Here is a 25560-nt window from a genome sequence, read left to right on the forward strand (position 1 = left end):
GCTTGTATTCTCAATTGTGACTTAAGATGGGTGTCGCTGGCCCAGGGTGAGACAACAGGAACTGGCATGGATGCGGCTGGAGGGTACGCACCCTTCTTAAGTGGTAATAGGTGATGTTCATGGAGTGTACATTCTGAGCCAAGCATTATTTTATTTTGTTTTTTAATTAATTCTCTTTATAAGTCTATGTGAAAAGTGTTCTTATTAGCCCCATTTTAAAGATGCAGAGACGGAGACACAGGGAAGTTGCATGATCTGAGTGCCTTATGGCTGGTGCTGCAAGAGCTAGGAGAGGAGCCAGGAGGTCCCCATCCAGTGCCTGCACCTACTGCCAAGCTGTCCTCCCTGCCAGGTCACCACCTGAGAGCAGAAGCTGAGAGAAACTTGCTCTCTGCCCTGGTGGAGGCTGCAGGCCCTAGGAGGGAGGTTGACTCCTTGCCCCACCAGCTCCATGATTCTGTTTTGTACGGGCCCCACATAGCACATCCATCTGCCCTGGGCTGAGAGAAGAGGCATCAGAACTTTGCAGTCAATCAGTTCCAATAGCTGACTAAGACTGAATTGTGTTCATGACCAGCACTACTTGAAGCAATATAGAAGATGTACTTTGAGTCAATCAGGGAACTCTGCAGGCAACGCTCATGTAGAAAAACAGAAAAAAAAATCAAGGTAGAAGAATACAAAGCAACTAAAAGGGCACTCATGCAGAAGCCAATGCCAGGTATTCTCCATCGCTGATAGATTTAAGTTGCTGGCACGAGGCTAGAAGAAAAGGCAAAATGAAGCATTTAAATAATTCAATTTTTCACAAAAGTACATGTTAATTCCACATCTTGGCGATTGTGATCAGTGCTGCATAAATATGGGGTGCAGGTGTCTCTTTGGCACACTGATTTCCTTTCCTTGGGGTGCATACTCAGAAGTGGGATTGCTGGATCAGAGTTCTACTTTTAGTTTCTTGAGGAACCTCCATACTGTTTTTCACAGTGGCTGTTCTAGCTTACATTTCTATCAACAGTGTACAAGAGTTTTCTTTTCTTGGCATCTTTGCCAGCATTGATTTTTTTCACCCTTTTGATAATAGCTGTTTTAACTGGGGTGAGAAGGTATCTCATTGTGGTTTTGATTTGTATTTGTTGATTAGTGATGTTGAACATTTTAAATATATTCGTATTTGCCATGTGTATGTCTCCTTTTGAGAAATATTTATTTTATCATAGCACTATTCACAATAGCCAAGACATGGAATCAACCTAAGTGTCCATCAACAGATGAATGGATAAAGAAAATGTGGTACATATACACAGTGGAATACTATTCAGCCATAAAAAGAAGGGAATCTTGTCATTTGCGGTAGTGAGGATGGAACTGAAGGACCTATGCTAAGCGAAATAAGCCAGGCTCAGAAAGACAGGTCATGCATGTTCTCACTCATATGTAGACTCTAAAGAAGTTGACCTCATGAAGGCAGAGCATAGATGATGGTAACTGAAGGCTGGGAAGGGTGGAGAGATAAGGAGAGGTTGGTTAATGGGTACATACAGTTAGATGAAGAAATAGGTTCTAGTGTTTGATGATACAATAGGATGACTATAGTTAGCAGTAATTTATTGTATATTTCAAAATAGCTAGAAGAGATTTGAAGTTGATATGGTTTGGCTGTGTCCCACCCAAATCTCATCTGGAATTATAGCTTCCATGATTCCAATGTGTTGTGGGAGGGACCCACTGGGAGATAATTGAATCATGGGAGTGGTTTCCCCCATACTGTTCTCGTGGTAGTGAACAAGTCTCATGAGATCTGATGGCTTTATAAGGGGAAACCCTTTTCACTTGGTTTTCAATTCTCTCTTGTCTGCCACCATGTAAGACATGCCTTTCACCTTCCACCATGATTGTGAGGTCTCCTCAACCATGTGGAACTGTGAGTCCATTAAACCTCTTTCTCTTTATAAATTACCTAGTCTCAGGTATGTCTTTATCAGCAGCATGAAAACAGACTAATACAGAAGTGCTCTCAACACAAAGAAATGACAAATGTTTGCAGTGATGGATATCCTAATTACCCTCATTTACCATTACACATTGTATGTGTGTATCGAAATATCACAGGTTCCCCATAAATATGTCCCATTGTTTTGTATCAGTAAAGTGGAAGAAAACATTGAAAAATAATGACAAAAAGTGACAAATGTTTGCAGTGATGGATGTCCTAATTACTCTATTTGACCATTACACATTGTACGTATGTATCGAAATATCATAGGTTCCCCATAAATAGGTACCATTATTATGTATCAATAAAAAGGAAGAAAACATTGAAAAATACGGGTTAAATTTTTGAATGAAACTTTATTTTCTGTTGTTTTTACCTCCCCCAATCCCCACCACCAGCTCTGAAGTATTCAGACAAAATTCCCTCTTGAGTATTATTAATAAGGAAGATACTGGGTGATGAGCAGATGACAAACCTCCTCTGATTGCCCGTCCTGGGAAACCTTTCTGCGGCATGTCGAAATGCACCCCTCCATGTAAGTCAAGAGCCCAACACTAATGACAAGGCAGTACAAGCTCCTCCATCTGGGGTCAGGCAGATAAAGTCCGAGTTCACAGTTTGTTTCTTTTATGCAGTGAAGAACAGAAGAATGAAATGCATATCATTTGTACAATTCCCCAGCAGTATTATTTCTCAGAATCAGGCCTTCAGATACATTGAAAGAACAAAAACTGTAAAGTTATGGTCTCAGTAATGTTGTATAAGTGTATCAGCCAGCCGTGACTGACATCCCTGCATGAAATGTATGGATCCTTCCAAGACTCCGATATAAATGGGAACCACCTCTCGCTTTTATGTGGAGGTGGGTGCTAGAATGCTGCAGGCAGCACCACTAAGGCCAAGAGACTCTGTCTTGGAAGCTAATCTCCCATGTTGGCTTTGATGAACCCCAGTTCTAGGAAGGCCTCCAAGATTTTCAGTTTATCGATTGTTCCTTGTGTTAGAGCAGGCACTTAGCATAAATCCTGCCTATAGGTCAAACAACTGTGATGTTATCATACTTCAGTTGTCCTGCATGTCTCTTCTGAACCACCCTTTCCCTGGTACATGAGCTCCAGGTCTGGGGCTAATGGCGGGGATCCATTCTCTTGTCTAGTCCCCTAAGTCACAGACGTGGCTTCTGTTTGTAAGACACTGTTAAATGTTTCTTTTTAAGAGACTGGATTTGCCAGCCTCTTTCTTTGGCCTCTCAGCCTCCTTGGACTTCGGGGACAGGTTTGCATAGACTTGCCCACTGTGAAACAGAAGGTAGGTGTTGATCACTACAACCCTCATGCAAATAATTGCAAATAATTGGCTCGTTTAAGCCCCAAGTTCTACATTATTGGCCGTAAAAATTGAATGGTGAAGTTTAACCAGTTGGTTATGAATGTAGTTTTTTCTTTCAAGGCAATTTACCTATTTAAGCCTCAAATGCTTCATCAATTAATTGAGAATGGTATTAGTGCCTATATATTTGAAGGTGTTGTAAGATCCAAATGAGATAGTATATGTAAAGAAATTAGTACTGTGATAAATCAGGTATCATGTAGATACGTGATACTATAGATAAATCGTATAGTTTATGATCCATAAATACTGTTATAGGAGTATGGCTGTGATGATTTAATCTGGAACATCTTAAAACTGCCCATAGCATTTGCTCATGGAGGCATTAACATATATGAAAATAATCTCCGTCATGATCAACTTTTAAGCAGTGTAGTTTTCCAGTGAACCCTTGATGAAGATAAATAAGTTACCAGATATACCCCTAATTAAGCAAATGAATTTATTTGCTCCACAGTGTTATTAGATATACACAACTTTAACACTGGTTTTAGATCATAAAGTATTTTCTCCTGGCAACTGCAGAAAGAAGAGCTTTATGTCTCTATTCTGAATTGAGGAGGTATGGTTGGCAAGGGGTTGGGGAAGGCTTTCGTTTATTCGGAAGTCTTTTTGAATCCAGGCAAAGGTTAAATGTTTCATATACACCATAGAATACTATGCAGCCATAAAGAAAAAAAAAACCTCATGTCCTTTGCAGTGACGTGTGTGGAGCTGGAGGCCATCATCCTAAGCAAACTAACACAGGAACAGAAAATCGAATACCACATGCTTTCAATTATAAGTGGGAGCTGGACGTTGAGTACACAGAGACTCAGGGAAGGAAACAACAGACATCAGAGTCCACTTGAGAGTGGAGGTGGGAGGAAGGAGAGTAGAGAAAACTACTGATTGGGTACTGATTACCTGGTGATGAAATAATCCATATGCCAAACCACTCTGACATGCAATTTACCTATATGACCAATGTGCACATGTACCCTTGAACCTAAAATACAAGTTAAAAAAAAGACACATATTAAAAATCAAAGGGTCAGAAAACAGTTTTCTTTCCATGACCCCAAATCTGTCTGGACAGTGTTCCTGCTGCCCTAACTTTCCCTCTGAATATATGTGTATGTGTATATATGTGTATGTATATACATATATATATGTGTGTGTGTATATATACATATATATGTGTGTATAAATATATATGCAAGTTCTTTATAAACTTAAGTCTGTAGCTTGTGTTGAGTTCAGACAGCTAGTCCAGCTCTGCCAATTCACAGATGTTCCATGGAAGCAGATGATGGCTTAGGATATGGACAAACTGAGTGTGGCTCTAATAAAGTTGTTTGTTTTATAATTTATACCTCGCTTTGTAAGGTAGTCTATCTTTAATAGAAATTCAAACATTCTGCTCTGTTGAGACACATAAAATTATTTATAATAATTCTTTTGTTCCCCTCAAATAAAGCCATGATTTAAAGTTCAAACCTTGAAGTTGCCTGTACCTAGGTTAAAATCATGATTTGATACACTCCTAGCTGTAATATCCTAGAGGAGATACTCACCTTTCTGAAGCTTAGTGTTTTTAACCTATAAAATGAGCATAACTGTACCTATCTGTTAGCTTTTGTTGTTCAGGTTGAATAAGATAATCTATATACAAAGTATTTAGCAAGTTTCACCTAGGTTAAACACTCAGAGATTAGGAGTGTTCTTGTTATTATTTGGATCCCTGGTTTGTGGCTACAATTTAGTAGCCCGGGGAATATAGGCTGCAGCTGAACCACGGAGAAGCGGTTGTCTGATGCGCTCGTTCACTGTAAAATACTGCAACACCAAATGACCTTCACCAGTGACACTGGAACGGTACTGAAGCATTAGAGTAAGCTCTCAATAAGTAAGATCCATTTTATTACTATTATTATCATCACCATTGTTGCTATTCAGTCTAACCTGGAAATGGGTTGTGGGAAGTTTAATTTATTTTAAAAATTGAAATGAAAGTCAATACAGACATTAATTCTATAGCAAGAGGTTATATTATTTTAAATGGCTAAAAAGAGGTAGATTATTCTGGGAACAGAATTTGCCCAAGAAGCCAGTAATTGGTTGTTACCCAGGGTTATTGTCCAGGCGATACAGACACTTTGAGTAGCTCTGTGCATTCGACATTGTAACAGTGAGTGAGAATATTATCTAGAATGTGTGAGATGCCTGGAAATTGATGATGCTGGTGGAAAGCGGAGGGAAAGGCCACTCTGTGTGAGAAGCATCAGTGCGTTCGAATGAAAGAATCACTCCGTGATGTGTAGGCTAATCTTTATACATCTGCGATGACTGACTCACCTACTTACTAAAATGCCTATCTGCAAAATAACTTTTCAGTTGTAAATCTGAAACCATCCAACTTCCATTCCCAAACTTTTCCCACTGAATCAATAGTTTATAAAATAATCTCTAACAGTATAAGCTTTCTTGGAAACACAATTATCACATTACAGTCAAACATAGTGTATCTATGCTCTTTTCAAAACCAAACATTGTTTCTAGGAATGTAATGCAAATTAACTCTATATAAATACATTTTAAGTACTTTTTTAAAACTGATTTGTTTCTGAAAACTAGTTTCTGCACCAAAGCTCATGAACAGAGGTGTCTTCAGTGGGATTAAATACTGTCTCAAGGTTGGTTAGCGCTCTCAGATGAAGCATCTCATTTGCTGTCATAACAATGATACCTGCCTGACCTTATAAGAACAGGTATCATTATCTTCATTTTCATTTGGGTAAGTTGAAGTTTAGCCGAGTTGAATGACTCATCTGAGGTTGTTCTCTCTCTCTCTCTGAGGCTGCCTCTCCACCTCTTTGACAATCCTCTCTCCAAACCTGTTTTTGTATATAAAGAGGACTAATCTTTCTGGTCTATCCTAATGTCCACTTTTGTACCCAGGAAGAGATTATTTCTTTGAACATTTCCATCACAGAACAAATAATTATATAAGGTTTTATTGTGAATTCTCATAAAATAATGTAGCCCAAACTCAGAATTTTCAAGAACATAACTCATGTCCCAGAGCACAGATGATAACAAAATACGTGAACGTTTTTGTCTCGGTTCCTGTTAACACTGAAAACTTGGTCACATCGTATTTTCAAGGAGTCAAGGGCAGATTCCACGTGCCGTCTTCTGTATTGCAATCACCGAAGGTGTTTGGCGGGGAGCCCATGGCTCTGTGTCTTCCTAAGTTCTTGTGCTTTTTCCTGTCTGCTGTTGTATTAACCTTACTTAAGTAACGGCGTTGAGTGTGAGCTACCTCCTTTCTTGTTAGAAGTGCGTGAACGTCAGGCAAGCCTCACGCCGCCTGACTGGGGAATGCTTGCCCTCACTCGGCTTTTACGGGATGATTTCCATCACAGTGTTACATCACAGTGTATTCTAAGAAGCATTTAGCTTCAGGATGTATCAGAGTGTTTTCCAGTAAAAGCACGTTTCAGGCCATGAGAAAGAGGCTGTGGATGAACCACACTTGGGATTCCGACTCCTGCGGTGCTCCCAGGTGGAGGAAGTGGCGAAGGGGGCACTGAATGTAGCCTTGGGACATTCCAAACGGGCGATCACCACAGAGAAAGTCATTTCTTCCTCTCTTTAGAAGCAGCTGTGTTTCCTCAAGAAAGTGACTTTATCTGGCTATTCCATGGGGGAAAGCGAGCTGTCTCAAAATTAGCCTTATATGCTGTGCGGTATTAAAGGAAAATTATACTTGGCTCACCAGTGAGTCATCGTACTGGTTTCGCTTTATTTTTATTTCTTTTCTACTTTAGGAACTGAAGCTTGAGGGCAACTGTAGGGGGAAGGTGGGGAGGATGGGAAAGATGCAGAGAGAGCCTGCGCCATGGTGGTCACGAGACAGAGGAGAGCAGAGACATCCCGGCGGCATAAGCCTGAGACCCCAGGCAGGGCATCAGCTCTCCGAGCCTCAGGGGCCTTCCCTTTGAGGCCATTAGCAAAGGCGTGCTGGTCCTCAGCACTAAGCTCACATCCAGTGGACGCTGTTCACTGCCATCAGGGTGTGTGCATTCAGCGTGGCTGGCAGGAGAATGACTCCTTAATACTCTGCCGATTACGCTACTTACTTATTTGTATTATTTATTTTTTGAGACGGAGTCTCGCTCTGTCACCCAGGCTGGAGTGAGTAGCACGATCTCAGCTCACTGCAACCTCCATCACCCTGGTTCAAGCAATTATCCTGCCTCCACCTCCTAAAGGAGCTGGGACTACAGGTGCGCGCCACCACGCCAGGCTAATTTTTGTATTTTTAGTAGAGAAGGGATTTCACCATGTTGGCCAGGCTGATCTCAACCTCCTGACCTCAGGTGATCCTCTCGCCTTGGCCTCCTAAAATGCTGGGATTACAGCCGTGAGCCACAGTGCCTGGCCCAATTACTCTCGAGTAAAAGAACAGTATAGATGTGACTCACTTACAAATCCACATACATACATCTGTTTAGACTCAAAACATGTGGGACTACATTTACTCTCTGCTATTTTGGGAACTCAGCAGGGAATTTGCCTAAGAAAAAGTTTACACCCTCAGGCCAGAAAGGCAACTGCGCTCAACCCAGAGTCCTGTAAATTAATTTGAAGTCTTTTGGGAATAATGCTGAAACCAAAACCCAAAAGTTTCCCCTTTTCCCTTTTGGAAAATCAAGGAGAAATGAGAAAAAAGAAAAATTGTAAAGACCAAGCATTAGAAATAAAATCCCTTGACTTGGACCCAAGATTAGAAAAGAAGTTAAAAGAACATACCCTTCCTTTATCTCTCTGCACATGTGTAGGGTATAGAAGCAATAATCTTATTGTTACAAAATACAGACAGTAAAACTCGAATTAAATGGAGTGTTTGGGCAAATCATTACCCCGGATTCCAATTTGAAGACAAAGGTAATACCCTCTAAGCACCATCATTTAAAATCAACGAATTTTTAATTATAAATTTTACTTAATAAATCCTTCTTCTATGTATTTTTACTGTCAGTTTTGTTTTCTTTCTCTGATTATAAAAGCCACATGTGGTTAACACCAAGCAGGATCATTTGTAACGTCTAATAAAGAAAACTAAAAAATTACTCTTCATCCCATAACCCAGAAATAACCACTCTTCATGTTGTATCTCACCTTTGGGAAGAGCATTCTGAACCCCGTTCCTGTACCCTGGGGGGAGTCGGAGGTGTGATTCACAGCTCCTTGGAGCTCTCAGCCCTGTGGGGCATGCAGATGACAAAGCAGGATAAACGCTACTCAAGACCTGTCCTGAGTGTTAGGAATGAGACATCCTCCCATTCAGGTGGAAGATAAAGGGCAGAAGAGAGAGGCATTTCCAGAGAGAACAGCCTGGAGGGTTTCAGGTAAAACAGCACCTGAGCGGAGCCTCAGAAGTGGGGAGAGAGAAAGGAGGTTTCCAGGCAGAGTAAGCATCGAAGTCCCAGCTCAGCCCCGTGTCCAGCGCTTACTGGGTGAACTGGGGAGAGGCAAGGCTGGAGCTTCCAGGTGTGGGTGGCTACAGGTCAGATCTTAAAGTTTTTGCAGATCTGGGCAAGAAATTCACTTTTTTTTCTTTTTTCTGCGGAAATAATGTGAAGCCAGTAAATGTTAAACAGATAACTAAAATGAACGCAGGTGTGGTTTAAGGACCTGAGTAATGATCTGATTGAGATAGAGGAATCCAGGAAAGGAAGGAGAGGGAGATGCGTAGAGGCTCAAAGGTTTGGTTCCTCCCTGTGGAACATCCAAGATTGTAAGACATTTGGTTAGCAGCGCTGTGCTGGGGTGTTGAGGGTCTCAAGCTCAGGGAAGAGGGGTGGAACAGAGATACTTACTTGTGAGATATTAGCGTGACTGGATCCTCGATTTAGTCATCTCTGCCAAGTTCCTTTTACCAGGTAAAAGAACATTTTTGCAGGTTCTTTGGGTTAGGAAGCAGAGTATCATGACCATTGTTTTGCAAATCAATTTGAAATGTTAGATGGCATGAGCAGATTCCTTGAAAAATACCACTAATTCCAGAACTAAAACAAGAAGTACAAAATCTTTATAACTCCATTTTTATGGATGGAATTGAACTTGTAATTTGAAACATTCTCAATAAGAAAAGTCAAGTCCAGAGGACTGAATCATTCAATCACTAAAAACACTGCAGGGAGAGCTGACACTAACCATCCATGAACTCAACCAGAAAATGGCAAAGGCAGGAACGCTTCGGACTCTCTGCATGAGGCCAGTGCAATCTTAATAACAAAACTTCACAAAGACATTGTAAGATAGGAAAATTACGGGCAGATTATTCTCATAAGCAGAGATACAAAACTCCTAGACGAAATATTAACAAACCAAATCTGTGGCATACAAAAAGAATTATACATTACAACCAAGTTGGGTTTATTCTATAAATGTGTGCCAAGATTTAAAATTCTAACAATGTGATTTATTATATTATCATGAAAACTCACAGGAGCATCTCGGTAGACACAAAATGAGCACTTGATATTTTCAACACCCATTCAAAATAAAATTGGTAGCAAACTACAGAGAGAGATTTTGTTTATCTAAAAAAAGGGTATCTCAAGAAAACCCTACAGAGGTTATCATACTTGATAATAAAACTTCGAAAGCTTATTTTGTTTGTTGTTGGAAAGACCACAGCGTCTACTACAACTTCTACACGATAGTACACGGGGTGTTCTCTTCACTGCAATAAGGCAAACAAAGGAAAAGTCATGAGAATTGGAAAGATAAAGTAAAACTGTCATTTTGCATTGTCAGCATGATTGTGTAGATAGAAAATATATTCGGATATACAGATCAACTATTAGAATAAGTCAGTGAGTTTAACAGCATTACCGATGAAAGGCTAATGTGAGAAATCAGGTGTGTTTCCATATACTTTAATGAACTGTGTAAAAATTTTATTTAAAGTGAAAACTTTTACAGTAGCAGAAAAAATAAAATTTCTAGGAATAAAAGTAATGTGTGCAAGAGTCTTTTACACAGAAAACTGTAAACATTACTGAGAGATATTCAAGAAGTCTTAAGAAAATAAACAGCATACATTATTGAAGGATTCTAAGAATCAATATTGTAATTAAGTTTATTCTCCTAAATTGATTTAAAAATTCAGTGTAACTCCTCTCATAATCTCAGCCCTTCTATTTTACAAATTGAAAAGCTGATCCTAAAATGTGTATGAAAACAAAAAGGATAAAAAATAATGAAGACAAATTGAGAATATAAAACAAGCTTAGGGGTCTTTTACTCTCAGATCTCAAACCTTGTTAAAGCTGCAGCAATGAAAATGGCATAGTGCTGATTGGTGTGAGAATAGACAAATAGGTCAGTGTCATAGAATAGAGTGCAGAAGAAAACCCACGCTTACTATTCACATGATTCGTGGGGAAAGAAAGAAGAGGGGAAAAAAAACTCTTTGCTATGCATTGAGGGAAAGCAATCTTTCTTATAAGTATGGATTGTTTCCATTATATATCCATATTTTTAAAAAGCCTTTGATCTCTACCTCACACAATAAACAAAAATCATTCCAGGTGTTTTGTATTGAAATAAGAAAAATCAAAAATCTTTTCTAAAAGCGGTCATGAAAAAATACTGAGAAGACCTTGAAGAAATCAAAGATTTCTAAAACAATAAACATATACACAGAGGACTTACCACAGAAGAAAAAAAGCCTGAAAACTAGTGCTTTAAACTAGAACTCTGTGTTACAGAATATACCATTAAGAGAATCAAAAGGCAAACCACAGTATAGAAGATAATTATGGTATATATATTCAACAAAGGTTCACACATAGAATATATATATGAAGAACTACTACAAACTAACAGGAAAAGAACATTCAATTGAAGGCAAAATGGGCTGAAAACTTCACTGCACACACATCCTCCAAATAAGTGCTCTGAATGGTGGGCACCAAGGATCATCTGAGTACAAATTAAAATGACAGTGAATGAATGAAAATGAGACAGCACACCTGCCAAAATGGCACAAAAAAAGCAAAAAAAAAAAAAAAAAAAATCTGACAATTAAAAGTGTCGACAAAGAAGAACTCTCATTAACTCTGGCCAGAGCCTCATCTACCTGGAAAGGGTACTTTGTGGAACTATTTGTAGTGTCTACTAAAAGGAATTTAGGCTTACCCAGTGAACAAACATTCCTCTTCTCTGAATGTACCCATGAGAAAAGAGTGCCTAGTACCAAGAGAAAAGATATTGATGAAAATGTTTAGAGTAGCTTTTTCCATAAATAGCCCCAAGCTGGAAACAGCTCAAATGTCCATGAATAGTATTACGCTATATCGTGTTTATAGTCATACCACGGAACGTAGACAGCAATGAAAAATAACTACAGATGCACACCCATAAGACAGATTGCTGAGTCAGTATACTCTCTTTGATACGTATAATTCTATTTATATAAAGAAAAAACCAGTAAAATAAGTTTATAATGACAGACATCAGAATAGTGGCTACCTATAGTGTTTTGTTTTGTTCTGTTTTGTTTTGTTTTGAGGCAGGGTCTCATTCTGTTGCCCAGGCTGGAGTGCAGTGGCATGATCTTGGCTCACTGCAGCCTCTCTGGCTCAAGCGATCCTCCCACTTCAGGCTCCCCACTAGCTGGGACTATAGGCGCACACCATCACATCCAGCTAATTTTTGTATTTATTTATTATTCTTTTTTTTTTGGTAGAGATTGAGTTTTGCCATGTTGCCCAGGCTGGTCTTGAACTCCTGAGTTCAAGCACTCCTCCTACCTCGGCCTCCCAAGGTGCTAGGATTACAGGCATGAGCCACTGTGCCTTGCCTGGTTACCTTTTGAAGGGCTATGATTGCAAGGGTAGGAAGGAGGGTTCCGGAATGGTAATAATGTTCTATTACTTGATCTGAATGATACTTATATTTATGTGCTAATTTTTCTCTAAATCATATACTTATGACATGCATAATAAAGTCAAAATATGTTAAGGTCAAATTAATAAAGGGAATGTCCTAAATGAAGATATTCTGTCTGTGAACAATTATATAGTTATATGAGAGAAATTGCTGGGCATAATAGCTGTAACTTTAATCATTATTAAATATTATTAAATAATAAGTCATTGTTAAATCTATTAAATAGATTTCTTAAATTGTCCCTAATTTTTCATGAAGGTGGTCTGTATCCATTAGCCAGGTGCCTGAGTTTAGCTAATTTTGGTTTTGGGCAGGAGTTGGGAAAGTCAGACTGCTATCTGACTGATTGTTCATAGACTTTAAAATTAGTCTTACACATACCCTAAGATTTAAAAAAAAAAAAAAATGACAACAGAAACTGAAATTTCCTGGAAACAGCCGTCATTTGGGATTCAGAAGACAAAAGACATGATTCAAAACCCTGCCCCTTGCTCTTGACGGGCGATCCCTGCCTAGCCCTGAAAAGTCTCCCTGTTGTCCTGGCCCCAGTCCCAAGGCTGTGGCAATAACATGCATTCAAAGACGTGTTTGCTGGAAGAAGACATGTGAAGCATGAATGGAATTTTGCCTTGGCGATAACGTCGAATGTGCTGTTCTGCGATCCTGTACCAATAGGGCACCAGGCCCGCTCTGAAGTCCGCTAATGGCAATCCCCCTTTGTTCCCTCAGGGACACACAAAGCCACTGTTCCCATAGCAACCCTGCCAAGTGATGTCAGAAACCAGGGTTCGGCCTTGAAGGCTACAACACAAGTGCGGTGTTGACCAGCTAGCAATGACGACAACCCGAAGACAGCGCCGTGCCTCCAGCAACAGAAATCAGCAATGCACGTGTGTGCACACACTGTGTCTTGTTTTATGCTTAAAAATTGTGAATAATCCATTTTTAAGTGTGTGTATTCTCTAGAAGCCTATGTTTCTCCTGATGTGTGTTTTATGCTTAAAAATTGTAAATAATCCATTTTTAAGTGTGTATATTCTTTAGAAGCCCGTGTTTCTCCTGATGTGTCATATCACTTGGAAAATCAGATTTCCTTTTGCTTTCATGAAGTCCTATTTTCTGAACTTGAAGATGAAATGATTCATTTGCCCAAACCCTTAAAATGTCCTGACTTTATTCCTTAGGGAGGTTCATCATGTTCAGAGGAGAAGAGAGTGAAGGATTGTTTAATAAAGACCAATCATGTAAATTTTATGATATACATCATCGTTTTAATATACATAGTTATTTGACTTGGAGAATTCACAGTAAAGAAGACAATTATAGAAATATATTATGGATTTTTGGCTGGGCACGGTGACTCATGCCTGTAATTGAAGCACTCTGGGAGACCAAGGCGGGTGGATCACCTGAGGTTGGGAGTTCGAGACCAGCCTGGCCAACATGGTGAAACCCCGTCTCTACTAAAAATACAAAAATTAGCCGGGCATGATGGTGGGCACCTGCAATCCCAGCTACATGGGAGGCTGAAGCAGGAGAATTGCTTGAACCTGGGAGGTGGAGGTTGCAGTGAGCTGAGATCGCATCACACACACCAGCCTGGGCAACAAGAGCGAAACTCTCAAAAAAAAAAAAAGAAAAGAAAAGAAAAGAAATATATTATGGATTTTTAAAAGAGAAAATATTTTATGAAAATTCTAACCTCACTGTCAAATAGCAATCGGCCTCTTTCCTTCAGTTTCCAGGGAAATCAATAGCAGCTCAAATTTAGAAGTTCTGCTTTGAGCCTTTTCAAATCACACTGTGATTGAGCATTTTACGTGTGACACCATTAGCCAGAGGAACAATCCTGGTTCTGTTGTGTTTTTTTTTTTTCTTTTTCAATAGATTTTAGAGAGAAAATGAGATATTGATTGAAGGGTAATCCTTAACATAGAAGGGATTGGAATAACTGTTAAATTTTGCAGATTCTTCAGTTAAGCTACTGTGAAAGTCTTGACGTTAGCCTACAAAAAAGCCTTTTATTACAAAATCCATACTTGCTATAGTGCTGTCTTTTGATACTGCAGTTTTGTTTCTGTAATATATTTATTATTCAGAACAAATGAAATTCTCTAATGTATTTTGCTTGTTAATGTCATTTACCCACAATCTATGAAATGACTAAATTTATACATATATATACACACACATTACCATTTATGCATCTGTATATTTTATGTATCTGCACCAGTGATATAACAATAATTTTTATTCCTATGTTACATAAACACTTAGTAGTAAGTCTCATTCAACTTCACAACCCATGAAATAATTTCTGTTTCAACCTATATGAGCCAAGGGGAAATTGTTTAAATAATATATTTATATTTCATATTTTAAAATGGTCTCTGTCTTACCAAAAAAGTGACACAGGCATACTGCTGAGATAAGGCAAATGTGCAGCAGTCACAGGAATAGCAGTGCTCACTGGGTGCTGGTACAGTTTCAGGTATTGGGTTGGGAGTTGTCCAATCATCACCTTCTTTAATCTTCACGACAACTCTAACATCGAGTGCTGTTGTTCCCAATTTATTGGGGCAAAAAGACAGGTTACGTCACTGGCTGAAACAGGCTGACCTCAGTGTCAAATCCAGGTTTTGCTGGTCACAGAAACAAAGCTTTTAAAAATCTCTCCAAATACTACCTCTAGGATTCCTGGAGGCCAGACAACCTAAAGACCAGCAGGAGCCTCTGACACTCCATCCACGCCCCCACTACAGGGAACTGGTGATTACACGATGAATAAACGCATCTTACAAGAATGGGAGCCACCACTTAGGGCCAAGCTATTTGTGACTAGAAAGCAAACAAAAGAACCTGCTCAAGGTGAAATTTGATCGTTGCCCATTGACTCTCAGGTGACATGGCCTCCAAGTATAACAGTGAATCCCCCGAGGGCCAAAAATTGCCTTGGAAAATATGATTGTGACCTCTATTTCTCTGTTGCCATGGAGTTATGCCTCTTGTCTGTTGATGGAAGGTCAATCATTGTATTTACACGCAGTGAACAGTGAACATATATAATGCCTATGGTCTATTATTATTTCTTTGCAGGAGGTTTATTACAGGGTTTGGTATGCAATCTAAATTAAATGTCTCGAGAAAAATAATGCTTTTAAGTTTAGGCAATTTTAGAGAATTCTTTGAGTGAGATTCCCTCTTTAAAATTCCACTGAATTTTCTGATTGCCTTTGAAGTTGTTTCTGTCTGAAACTAGTCTATTTATTTCCTTTTTAAAGGAGATTTTTTCTTTTCAATCATCTACTACAAAATAACTTTCTTTTATGTTGATGAGACATTAGATACAATTATTTTCTAAGTCCATCTCTGTAAACAACTTTGTAATTTTTAGCCTTTCAAATGTCATTATCATAAACACGAATCAGCACTGGTTCTGCTCCTTGTTGGCTTTGAAGCGGCATTTAAAATCCCCATGGCTCTGAAGCCCTCATCGACCTGGGTCACCTGGGTGAGTAAATTCAGCCAGCAAGTTACTGTGGGTTCCACGTTATCGTTTTTCAAATTCCTGGCACTGCTGATACGTGCAAGCTGCCCACTTTGAAAATGGAATGTGCCATTTCATCCTACTCAAAAGTGGGTGGAGAGAAAGAAGTGTTTCACTGAGGGTATTTGTGCGAGTGGACTGCGGATGGTGGAGGAATCGTGCTTCGCACTGTGGCGGCTGCTTTTTGGCCATCCTCTCAATGAGCGCTTTAAAGCTGAGTCCATTAGATTATATTTTAGGCTCAGGGGTCTTATAGGTCATTTCACTCTACACTCCTCTTTGAATCCTGGAAAGATTAAGTATGATAGGCAACTTATTTAGTGCTCTTGCCACCAGTGTTTTGATGTGTCAGTCAAAAGCACATGTCGTTGAAGGTGCAGTAACCTCTGATGGGCTGTGTTCTGCTCAGTGGAGCAACAATAAATCTTATTTTTTCCAACCCTTGGCAGATACCTGTTAAATAAGCTTTGTTGATTTCTTCCCACATTCTCCCTGTTGGGTCGGGGTTCAGACCGTGTTATTTTGAGCAAGTCACTTCACCTCTCTAAGTCTAATAAAATACAAATAATGGTGACACCCTTGTAGATGGCTGTAAAGATGCAATGAGCACCGGTCCATGAAGCACTAGGCACAAAACACAAATTAACTCCCAAATATTTTCAGAACACAAAATATTCAGTCACGGCATGTGTAGAGAACATGTGTCACTCTGCAGTTGGCTTGTGATGGAGAGCCTGCAGCCTGGACTCGGCTGCGCTGAGAGCTGAAGGAACCACATGGCTGAGTGGTCTTGGGAGCCCCATCTCCTGCCCAGTGCACCGAAGCTGGGACACTGAGGCTTAAGCTACTGGCTTGTGCTGGGAGGTGAGAAGGCTCTGACCCAGGGTGAATTCCAGAGAATGCACCGTCTATGTGTAAGCACTGGATAGCAATGCATAGGAATTATCAAGATGTGTTTATGTGTGTGCATATATTTTTAGAAGTTTTAAAAAATATGAAAATATCAGCTGGGCACAGTGGCTCATGCCTGTAATCCCAGCACTTTGGGAGGCTGAGGTGGGTGGATCACCTGAGGTCAGGAGTTCGAGACCAGCTTGACCAACATGGAGAAACCCCTTATCTACCAAAAAAAAAAATACAAAATTAGCCGGGCTTGGTAGTGCATGCCTGTGATCCCAGCTACTCGGGAGGCTGAGGCAGGAGAATCGCTTGAACCCGGGAGGCGGAAGTTGCAGTGAGCCGAGATCGCGCCACTGCACTCCAACCTGGGCAACAAGAGTGAAACTCCGTCTCAAAAAAAAAAAAGAAAAGAAAATATCAATGTATTAAATTTGGAAGACTGTACCATTGGAAAAATCCTGTAGTCCAAAAAGTTATTAGAATCTATGTTTTTTTCTATATGTATACTTAGGTAAAGAAACAGTGTACAGGGCTGAGTGAGGACTGAATTCTAGTTCTCACCTTGCCACGATGCAACTTAGATGCATCTTTTTAATCTTTCTAAGCCTCAGTTGTCTCATATGTGAAATTAATAGATTAGGCCACATAATCTTTAAAATTCCCTCTACTGATATTTTATGGTCCCAAAAATATTCTTGGCATGCATATGAGAGCTGAGAATGTCCACTATGATTTGTAAGATTATTTTAATACCCCCATGCTTTAACTGTTCGAGTTTACCTTGTTGTGGATATGATGGAGTCTAGCTTGTGCTGTGACTTTTCCCCACATTTGCCCTACGTCAGAGGCTGGCTGAAAGCCAGCAGGGGTACATTCTAGCATAGGTGTAAAGACTTACAAAGAGGCAAAGTAGATTCTTCTATACAGTAGTATCATTGGACACCCCGTGGCTCATGCCTGTAATCCCAGCACTTTGGGAGGCTGAGGCAGTCAGATCACCTGAGGTCAGGAGTTTGAGACCAGCCTGGCCAACATAGTGAAATCACATCTCTACTAAAAATACAAAAATTAGCCGGGCGTAGTGGCACATGCCTGTAATCCCAGCTACTCAGGAGGCTGAGGCACGAGAATGGCTTGAACCTGGCAGGCGGAAGTTGCAGTGAACCGAGATCGGACCACTGCACTCCAGCCTGGGGGGCACAGCAAGACTCTCTCTTAATAAACAGACAAACAAACAAACAAACAAACAGTAGCATAGACAAAACTCAAATTCTTCTTGCATTTATAGCCTCCTTCCTTAAGTATGAAAACCCTTTGCAATTTTTCAGATTCTCTGGACAGAAAAAAAATTTATTTTCTTTTAGCTACCATAATGGATTAAATTATAAATTGAATTTCCAGGGCTGGGCACGGTGGCTCACACCTATAATCCCAGCACTTTGGGAGGCTGAGGTGGGTGGATTGCTTGAGGTCAGGAGTTTAAGACCAGCCTGATCAACATGGTGAAATCCCATCTCTACTAAAAATACAAAAATTAGCCGGGTGTGGTGGCGTGTGCCTGTAATCCCAGTTACCCGGGAGGCTGAGGTAGGAGAATCACTTGAACCCAGGAGGTGGAGGTTGCAGTGAGCAGAAATTGCACCACTGCTTTCCAGCCTGGGAGACAGAGCAAGATTTCATCTGAAAAAAAAAAAAAAAAAAAGAATTTCCAGTTTGGCTTTAATGAATAGACTTCTGTTTCTGTATCTCTTTCCCCAGATATGAATAGAGATATAATATTCTTATATAATGTATGTGGGGTCTAACTTTCAAAATCACGTAAAGTATGCAATATAATTTGTTTGAATAAACCATTCATTTAGAACAGGTAGGCACTTAATTTTCTGTTTCATAAGCATTTTCCTTGAAGTCTGGAAATGCGCTTTCTTGCTTTTAGGACAGTGTCAAGTCTCCAGAAGGGTAATTTTAAAATCAAGGGTTCTCTGTACATGCTTGTCTGTCTTTACTTTGCAGAAGACTTCACCTTACTGGCCTTCAGGTCTTGACAGATGGAACTTGATCTAAGAGCAGAAACCATTTCTCAGGTTTTCTAGCCTCTGAGAGCATCAGAGAATCCTCTGCACTGTACCCCTGGGGTCTGCCCTGAGTAGGGTTCAGGTAATACTGATTTGACCAGTGAGAAAGCAGGAGGTGGAAAGATTTCCACAGGGCAGGTGTAATATTGCTTTCTATATGCACTGTGCTTTCGTTTCGATTCATCATTTCTTAGGAAAAACCCTAAAATATTTGTGTGTGGCTTTGGAGAGTGACATAAAGACCTTCCCCTCAAAGAGCATAGGGGCTCTAATGGAGAGCTGGCAGCTGAAAGGCATCCTGCCTTTCTGGGTCCTACAAGGTGTATAATTTCATGTTCTGCAGAGCAGTGAGGTGGAGTTAGCCTGAGAAAGGTGTTTTCACAGTTTTCAGGAGCAGCCTTCCTGAGAATAAAAAGTTAAAACTTAGTGGCTTCAGACAACATTTTTGACCTAACAATTCTTGGAGTAAGGCAACTGGGCACAGTGAGGCCGGGGCTTCAGACCCTCCATCCCTCACAGAGCTGTGGTCATCACAAGGTCCTCCCAGGAGGACCCACGCTGAGCTTGTTGTCAAGACTCACCCTCGTGGGCTACTGGGAGCTTCAGCTGTTGGCCACCCTGAACCCTTGCCTTATAGGCCTCTCCACAGAACATCCCACCACGTGGCAGCTGGCACCGTCAGAACCAGCAGGAAAAGTCAACTGACATCCGTCTCTTCTTCCATGAGATTACAAAGTGTATGTTTCCTGGTCCCTGATGGATTTAGAATTTTCTCTACTGTCCTACTGTGTACCTCCTTCATGATCATGCCTTTTATTCCCCCTCTTTTCTTGCCCTTTGTTATTTTGATAGAGTTTCCTTTATTCCATAGTCTTGTCTTCTCCACTGACTTGGTATCTCTCATCTTTTAGTGGCTATCTTTAAATGTTTAGTGGTTATTTTTCTATAACAAGATTTTATTTTACTAACAGAGTGCAAACTTGGTCTCTTTTTTCTTGTCTGGAACAGCACAAGGACTTTAGCACACTTTAATTATCTGAAAGTCTTCATTGCCCAACTTTCCTTTTATTATTGTCTACATAAATATCGGAAGAGCAGAGTGCAGTATTGTGGTCAGTAGAAGAAAGGCCCGCTGACCACTTCTTTACGGCTGATGGGACTGTAAACTAATACAGCTGCTATGGAAAACAGTGTGGAAATTCCTTAAAGAACTAGAAGTAGAACTACCATTTGATCCAGCAATCCCACTACTGGGTATCTACCCAGAGGAAAAAAAGTCATTCTAAAAAAAGGATACCTGCACATGCATGTTTATAGCAGCACAGTTTTCAATTGCAAAAATATGTAACCAGCCCAAATGCCCATCCTTTAATGAGTGGATAAAGAAAATGTGATACACACACACTCTCACACTCTCTCTCTCTCTCTCTCACACACACACACACACACCATGGAATACTACTCAGCCATAAAAAAGAATGAAATAATGGCATTTGGAGCAACCTGGATGGAATTGAGACCATTATTCTAAGTGATGTAACTCAGGAATGGGAAACCAAACGTTGTATATTCTCATAAGTGGGAGCTAAGCTATGAGAATGCAAAGGCATAAGAATGGTACAATGGACTTTGAGGACTTGGGGGGAAGGGCGGGGGGTGGTGAGGGATAAGAGACTACACATTGGGTACACCAAAATCTCACAAATCACCACTAATGAACTTATTCATGTAACTATACACCACCTGTTCCCAAAAAATCTATTGAAATAAAAAATAATAAAAGATGAAAATAAATAAAAAATAAAAGCAAGAATAGCCCCTCAAAGATGCCCATGTCCTAATCCCAGAACCTGCAAATGTATTGCCTCACATAATACAATGGCCTTTCCAGATATGATTTAAGTTCTTGAGGTGTGGAGATCATTCTGGGTTATCTGATCTGCCCAATTTAATCACAACGTTTCCTATTATATAAGAGGGAGGTGGGAGGATCAGGGTCAGAGAGGAGACTTGAGGAGGGAAGCAGAGGTTGGAGCAATGGACCTTGAAGAGGGAGGAAAGGCCTAGGGACCATGGAGTGCAGGTGGCTTCTAGAAAACGGAGAAGTGAGGAAATTGATTTTCCTCTAGGTCCCCAGAAAGAAGGTGTCCCTGAGAACACATGATTCCAGCCCAGTAAAATGCATTTTAGACTTTCGACCTTCTGAGTAGTAAAATGATGAATTTGTCTTGTATTAAGCCATATTTTTAATGATTCGCCACAGCATCTCTTCGGAAACCTGTACAGCTTTTGGCCCCGGGAAGTGGGGAGCTGTTGTAACAAACAACCAAGATCTTGGAAGTGGCTTTGGAATCAGGGGAGTGGCTTTGGAACCAGGTAATGTGCAAAGGCTGAAGAATTTAAGGAGCATGACAATAAAGGCAAGATTGCCTTGAAGAGACTCTAAGAAATCCAGACGTCAAAGGCCCTGCCCATGGGGGTCAGAGGGGAGTGAGGAGCACAGTGGAGGAGGCTGTGTCATGGTCAGACACCTACATCATCCCAAGCCAGCGGTTGGTGGAAATGAGTCTTTGAGGTGCTGCCGGTGATGGCTCAGAAGAAAATGAGAAGCATGTTAATGAAAACGGGAGGAAAGAAGGTGCTCCTTACGCAGCAGCAGAAAGCTTAAGAATTGTGTCCTACAGCAGCAGAAAGCTTAGGAACTGTTTTGCAGAAAGCAGGACATATGAGTGATGAACTTGGATGGTCAGCTGAGAGACTTCCAAGCATAGTGTTAAAGGTGTGGACTGGCTTCTTCTTAATGATTCTAGTAAAATGTGAGAGGAAAACAATAAACTCAGGGAATAACTGTTAAGAAAAAGGAATTGGAACTTGATGATTTGGAAAATTTTCAGCCTGTCCAGATTGCAAAACCTGCCAAAATTAGGAGACTCACTGTCAGGAAAGCATGTTCTGGGGAGAAAGTCAAGGGTATGGTATGGCTGGACAGCCTTTCATTACTGCCTTGGAAAGATCAAAAGGTCAAAGTGTTCACTCATACCGAGGGCTCTTTGGGTAAATTAAACATGTGACTTATGAACTCCCTCAGCCCTTGCAGCAGAGCCCAGGAGTAGAGATGGGGTCACTGGGGACAAACCTGCAGAGAACCCTCACAGTCTACAGATGTGAATTACTGTGTCCTTTGCAGGAGATCCACAAGGTTTTTGAGAATGTTCTATCAGCAGAAACACTGCCAGCTTGAAATGAGCAGAACAGAGAAGGGATGAAATGAAGGAAAACTGTCAGACTCCCCAAACTCCACAGGCAGAAAACAGGTGGATGAAACTACTTAGCTGCAAACCCATGCCAGCCTTTGGAAAAATGGAAGGATGACTGTGAGGGCAGAGCCGAGGGCTCAGCAGGAGGCAGAGACTCAAGCCACAGTGCATTATTCTCAGGCCTTGAAACCTAATGGAGTTTGCATGGTTGGATTCTGAAATTGCTTAGGACCGGTGAGAACTCATTTTATTCTTTCCTGTCTGCATTTTTTGAATGGGAAGACCTTGGATAGTCTTATTATTGCATTTTGTGAGAAATGCAATTCTCACAGGCTCCCAGATGAGAGACATTTTGACCTGGGTTGGATCATGCCCAGCATCTCACCCATACCTGGTTTAGATGATGAGATCTGGGACTTTTGAACTCATAAGACTCAGATGAGATTTTGGACTTGAGTAGACACTGTATTGGGTGGAGACACTTGGGGACCTTGAGATGGGTGAATGTATTTTGCATGGGGGGTAAATGCATTTTGAATCTTTGGGCATCGGAGGACAGACTGTGGTTGGCTGAATAATCACTCCACTAAGATGTCCACGCCCCAATCCCTGGAACCTATTAATGTGTTGCTTTATGGCAAAAGGGACTCTGCAGCTGTGTTTAAATTAAAGATTGTGAGGTGGGGAGATTATCTTGGATTTCCCCAGTGAGCCCCAAGGAATCACAGCAGTCCTTTAAATTGCAGCAGGCAGGTGAAAGAGAGAGAAACAGAAAAAGAAGCCGGCATGAGAGGGACTGGCTGGGCATTGCTGCTAGCTCTGAAGATGGAAGGATGGAGTTAATGGAAACCCAGAATGTTTCACCCTAAAATAGACTTCTTGGGCGTATTTTGATACAGCTATTCAGAAGGGCTACATGAAACAAAAGCAGCTCTGACAAGCTGTCTTGTGTGGGGAGATTTGCATCTGTAGGGAAAATGTTTTGCCTACATCAGAGACATAAACATCGAATGCACACAGGCTTTCTCTGAGGCACCCCTTCCCCAGATCTGGGAAGGATTAACTACAGGAAAGGAGACCACAGGTCTAACACTCTTAATGGTGTGACAGAGGGACCTCTACCCTAGGACACCGTCTATACTTCCCAAGAGCTGCTTCTTCCTGTGAGGTTTTGTCTGCGTCACATACGACCTTGCTGGCCGCACCTCTCCTCCTCCCGCCCTCCCATAGCCTGTTTCACCTCGCACCAAGCCTCACTTCTTCCTGTAACTTCAGGATGGTGTAAAGGCTTCAGTCATCTGGGCCCTCCTTTGCGTTTCCTACTTTGTGTACGACTATCATGTCTGCATGCACTTTAATAAATGTGTATGCCTTTTCTTCCCTGTTAACCTGCCTTTCGTTACAGAGGTGTCCCAACTGAGACCTTATGAATGAGGGCTGAGAAAATAAACTATAATTTTTCTCCCCTTCAGAGTCATGAGCCAAGGAAGGCAGGCAGTGCCTAGAAACTAGAAAAGGCAAAAACCAGATTCTCCCCTGGAGACTTCCGAAGAAATGCACCTTGCTGGCATCCTCCTTTTAGCCCGTGAGACCCATTTCATGCTTCTGACTTCCAGAACTATAGGTTGATAAATTCCTGTTGCTGGAACCCATTAAGTTTTTGTTATATTAGCAATGGGAAACAAATACAGGGCTGTTGAAACAGGGTTGCTTATAACCTTCGGTGCTGGTTGGGCATACAGATGCCAGGGTTGCCCCTGTTCTTCTGTAAAACAGGTCTACTTAGTCCTAAGTTTTATATGCAAGAAGCAATTCCTCTTAATAAGTGGCTTTAGACCAACCGAAGTATTGGAAGGGATTTTGAATAGTTTGGAGGCAGCTAGGGGCAGTGGGTTTTATACAAGACGAGAGAGGACAGGAAGCCACTTCTAGGTCAGTGTTGAGCTGCCCCAGGTACCTGCACATCTCAGCCCAAGTCTGAGGGCTGCCAGATTTGAGAACTGGGCAGTGAAGAGGTGAATGCAATAGAGGACTGACATGAGCAATTGAAGACAAATGAATCCATGCAAGGAGCCACGGGAAATAGCACAATCACTTCCGGGTCATCTCCTTGCATATGAATGAAGAAAATGGATTGAAACTAAGATTCTGCATTGGAACAAACACCATGCACCAGGTCCAAAGATGGTCTTGCCTGAAATACTTGCCTATTTATGCAAAATTATTCTTAGAATGAGAGGGCGTTTTCTAATTTTCTTAGCCTGACACAGGATCAATAGAAAACTGAATGTGCCTAATATATTCTTGTTTGCAAAAGGGCAGAACACATCTGTAGGATTACATTGGAAAAGGCAAGTAAGAAAAATAATGTAGACATGAATAATGTAGCTACGACATTTTAAAAACCATGCGGGGCTGAAAGATGAAGATCCGAACGCAGCTATCAGTGCACGAGACACCTACACAGAAGTGCAGCAGGTAGAACGGCCATATGTCTTCGTTTAATTATGGAAAAATCACAAATGGGGGATCGTTGCTTTTGTGAAAGCTGTTGAGAAGAGGAATCGAAAAAGCATCTGCCGTGGAGATTTTGGGCATGTTTCTGGAAAATGGCCAAAACTGTAAGTGCCTCAAGGTCGTCCTCCTAGCCCAGGTGTCAGTGATAAGCCCAGGGGGATAAGCTCAGGGGGACCCTGTGTTCTTCTGCCCTTGGACCTTCACAGGAAGGCGCCCCCCACAGGACACATGGCATATGTCCGTGACACATGCAGCACAATGCCTGGAGACACCTTCCTGTAAACACTTAGCACAGTCAGCTCTGGGCTCTGTTTAGTGGTTTTTTTTTTTTTTTCCAAATTAAGATTAAAAATAGAGCCAATTCTACCATTTTTCTTAATTGCTCAGAAAGACAAAAAAAAAAGAAGATTGTAAGATGCTAGCTCTTTTTTTTTTTTTGAGATGGAGTCTCACTCTGTTGCCCGGGCTGGAGTGCAGTGGCGCTATCTCAGCTCACTGCAAGCTCTGCCTCCCAGGTTCACGCTATTCTCCTGCCTCAGCCTCCCGAGTAGCTGGAACTACAGGTGCGCACCACCACACCCAGCTAATTTTTTGTATTTTTTTGTTTGTTTTTTAGTAGAGATGGGGTTTCACCATGTTAGCCAGGATGGTCTCAATCTTCTGACCTCGTGATCCGTCTACTTCAGCCTCCCAAAGTGCTGGGATTACAGGTGTGAACTACCATGCCCCGCCCCAAGATGCTAGCTCTTAAACGGCCGGAGCAGATAATTCTCAGCTATTCTTCTCATGTTTGGGAAGCAGGACTCAATGACTGCTCCAGGCTCACCTCCCACACCATGGCTGAGGCAGGCTCTGATGGGGCCTGTCTTCTCTCCCAGCTGTCTTCCCCTGCACTGAGGATACCAACTGCTAGAGGTGATGAAAGGGAAA

At 41.1% G+C, this 25560-nt stretch overlaps 1 long non-coding RNA gene across 2 annotated transcripts in view; it reads left to right on the forward strand.

The window, feature by feature from the left end:
- Positions 1-18486, forward strand: part of LOC129136240 (uncharacterized) — a 62777-nt gene extending 44291 nt beyond the window's left edge. For both annotated transcript variants that reach the window (XR_008537652.2, XR_008537651.2), the window contains exon 2: positions 1-18486. This exon is cut by the window's left edge and continues 16187 nt beyond it. This is a non-coding gene — a long non-coding RNA (uncharacterized LOC129136240).
- The last annotated feature ends 7074 nt before the right edge of the window (positions 18487-25560 follow it).

This window comes from Pan troglodytes, chromosome 8 (genome assembly GCF_028858775.2).
Source record: "Pan troglodytes isolate AG18354 chromosome 8, NHGRI_mPanTro3-v2.0_pri, whole genome shotgun sequence".
NCBI classification, from domain to species: domain Eukaryota; kingdom Metazoa; phylum Chordata; class Mammalia; order Primates; family Hominidae; genus Pan; species Pan troglodytes.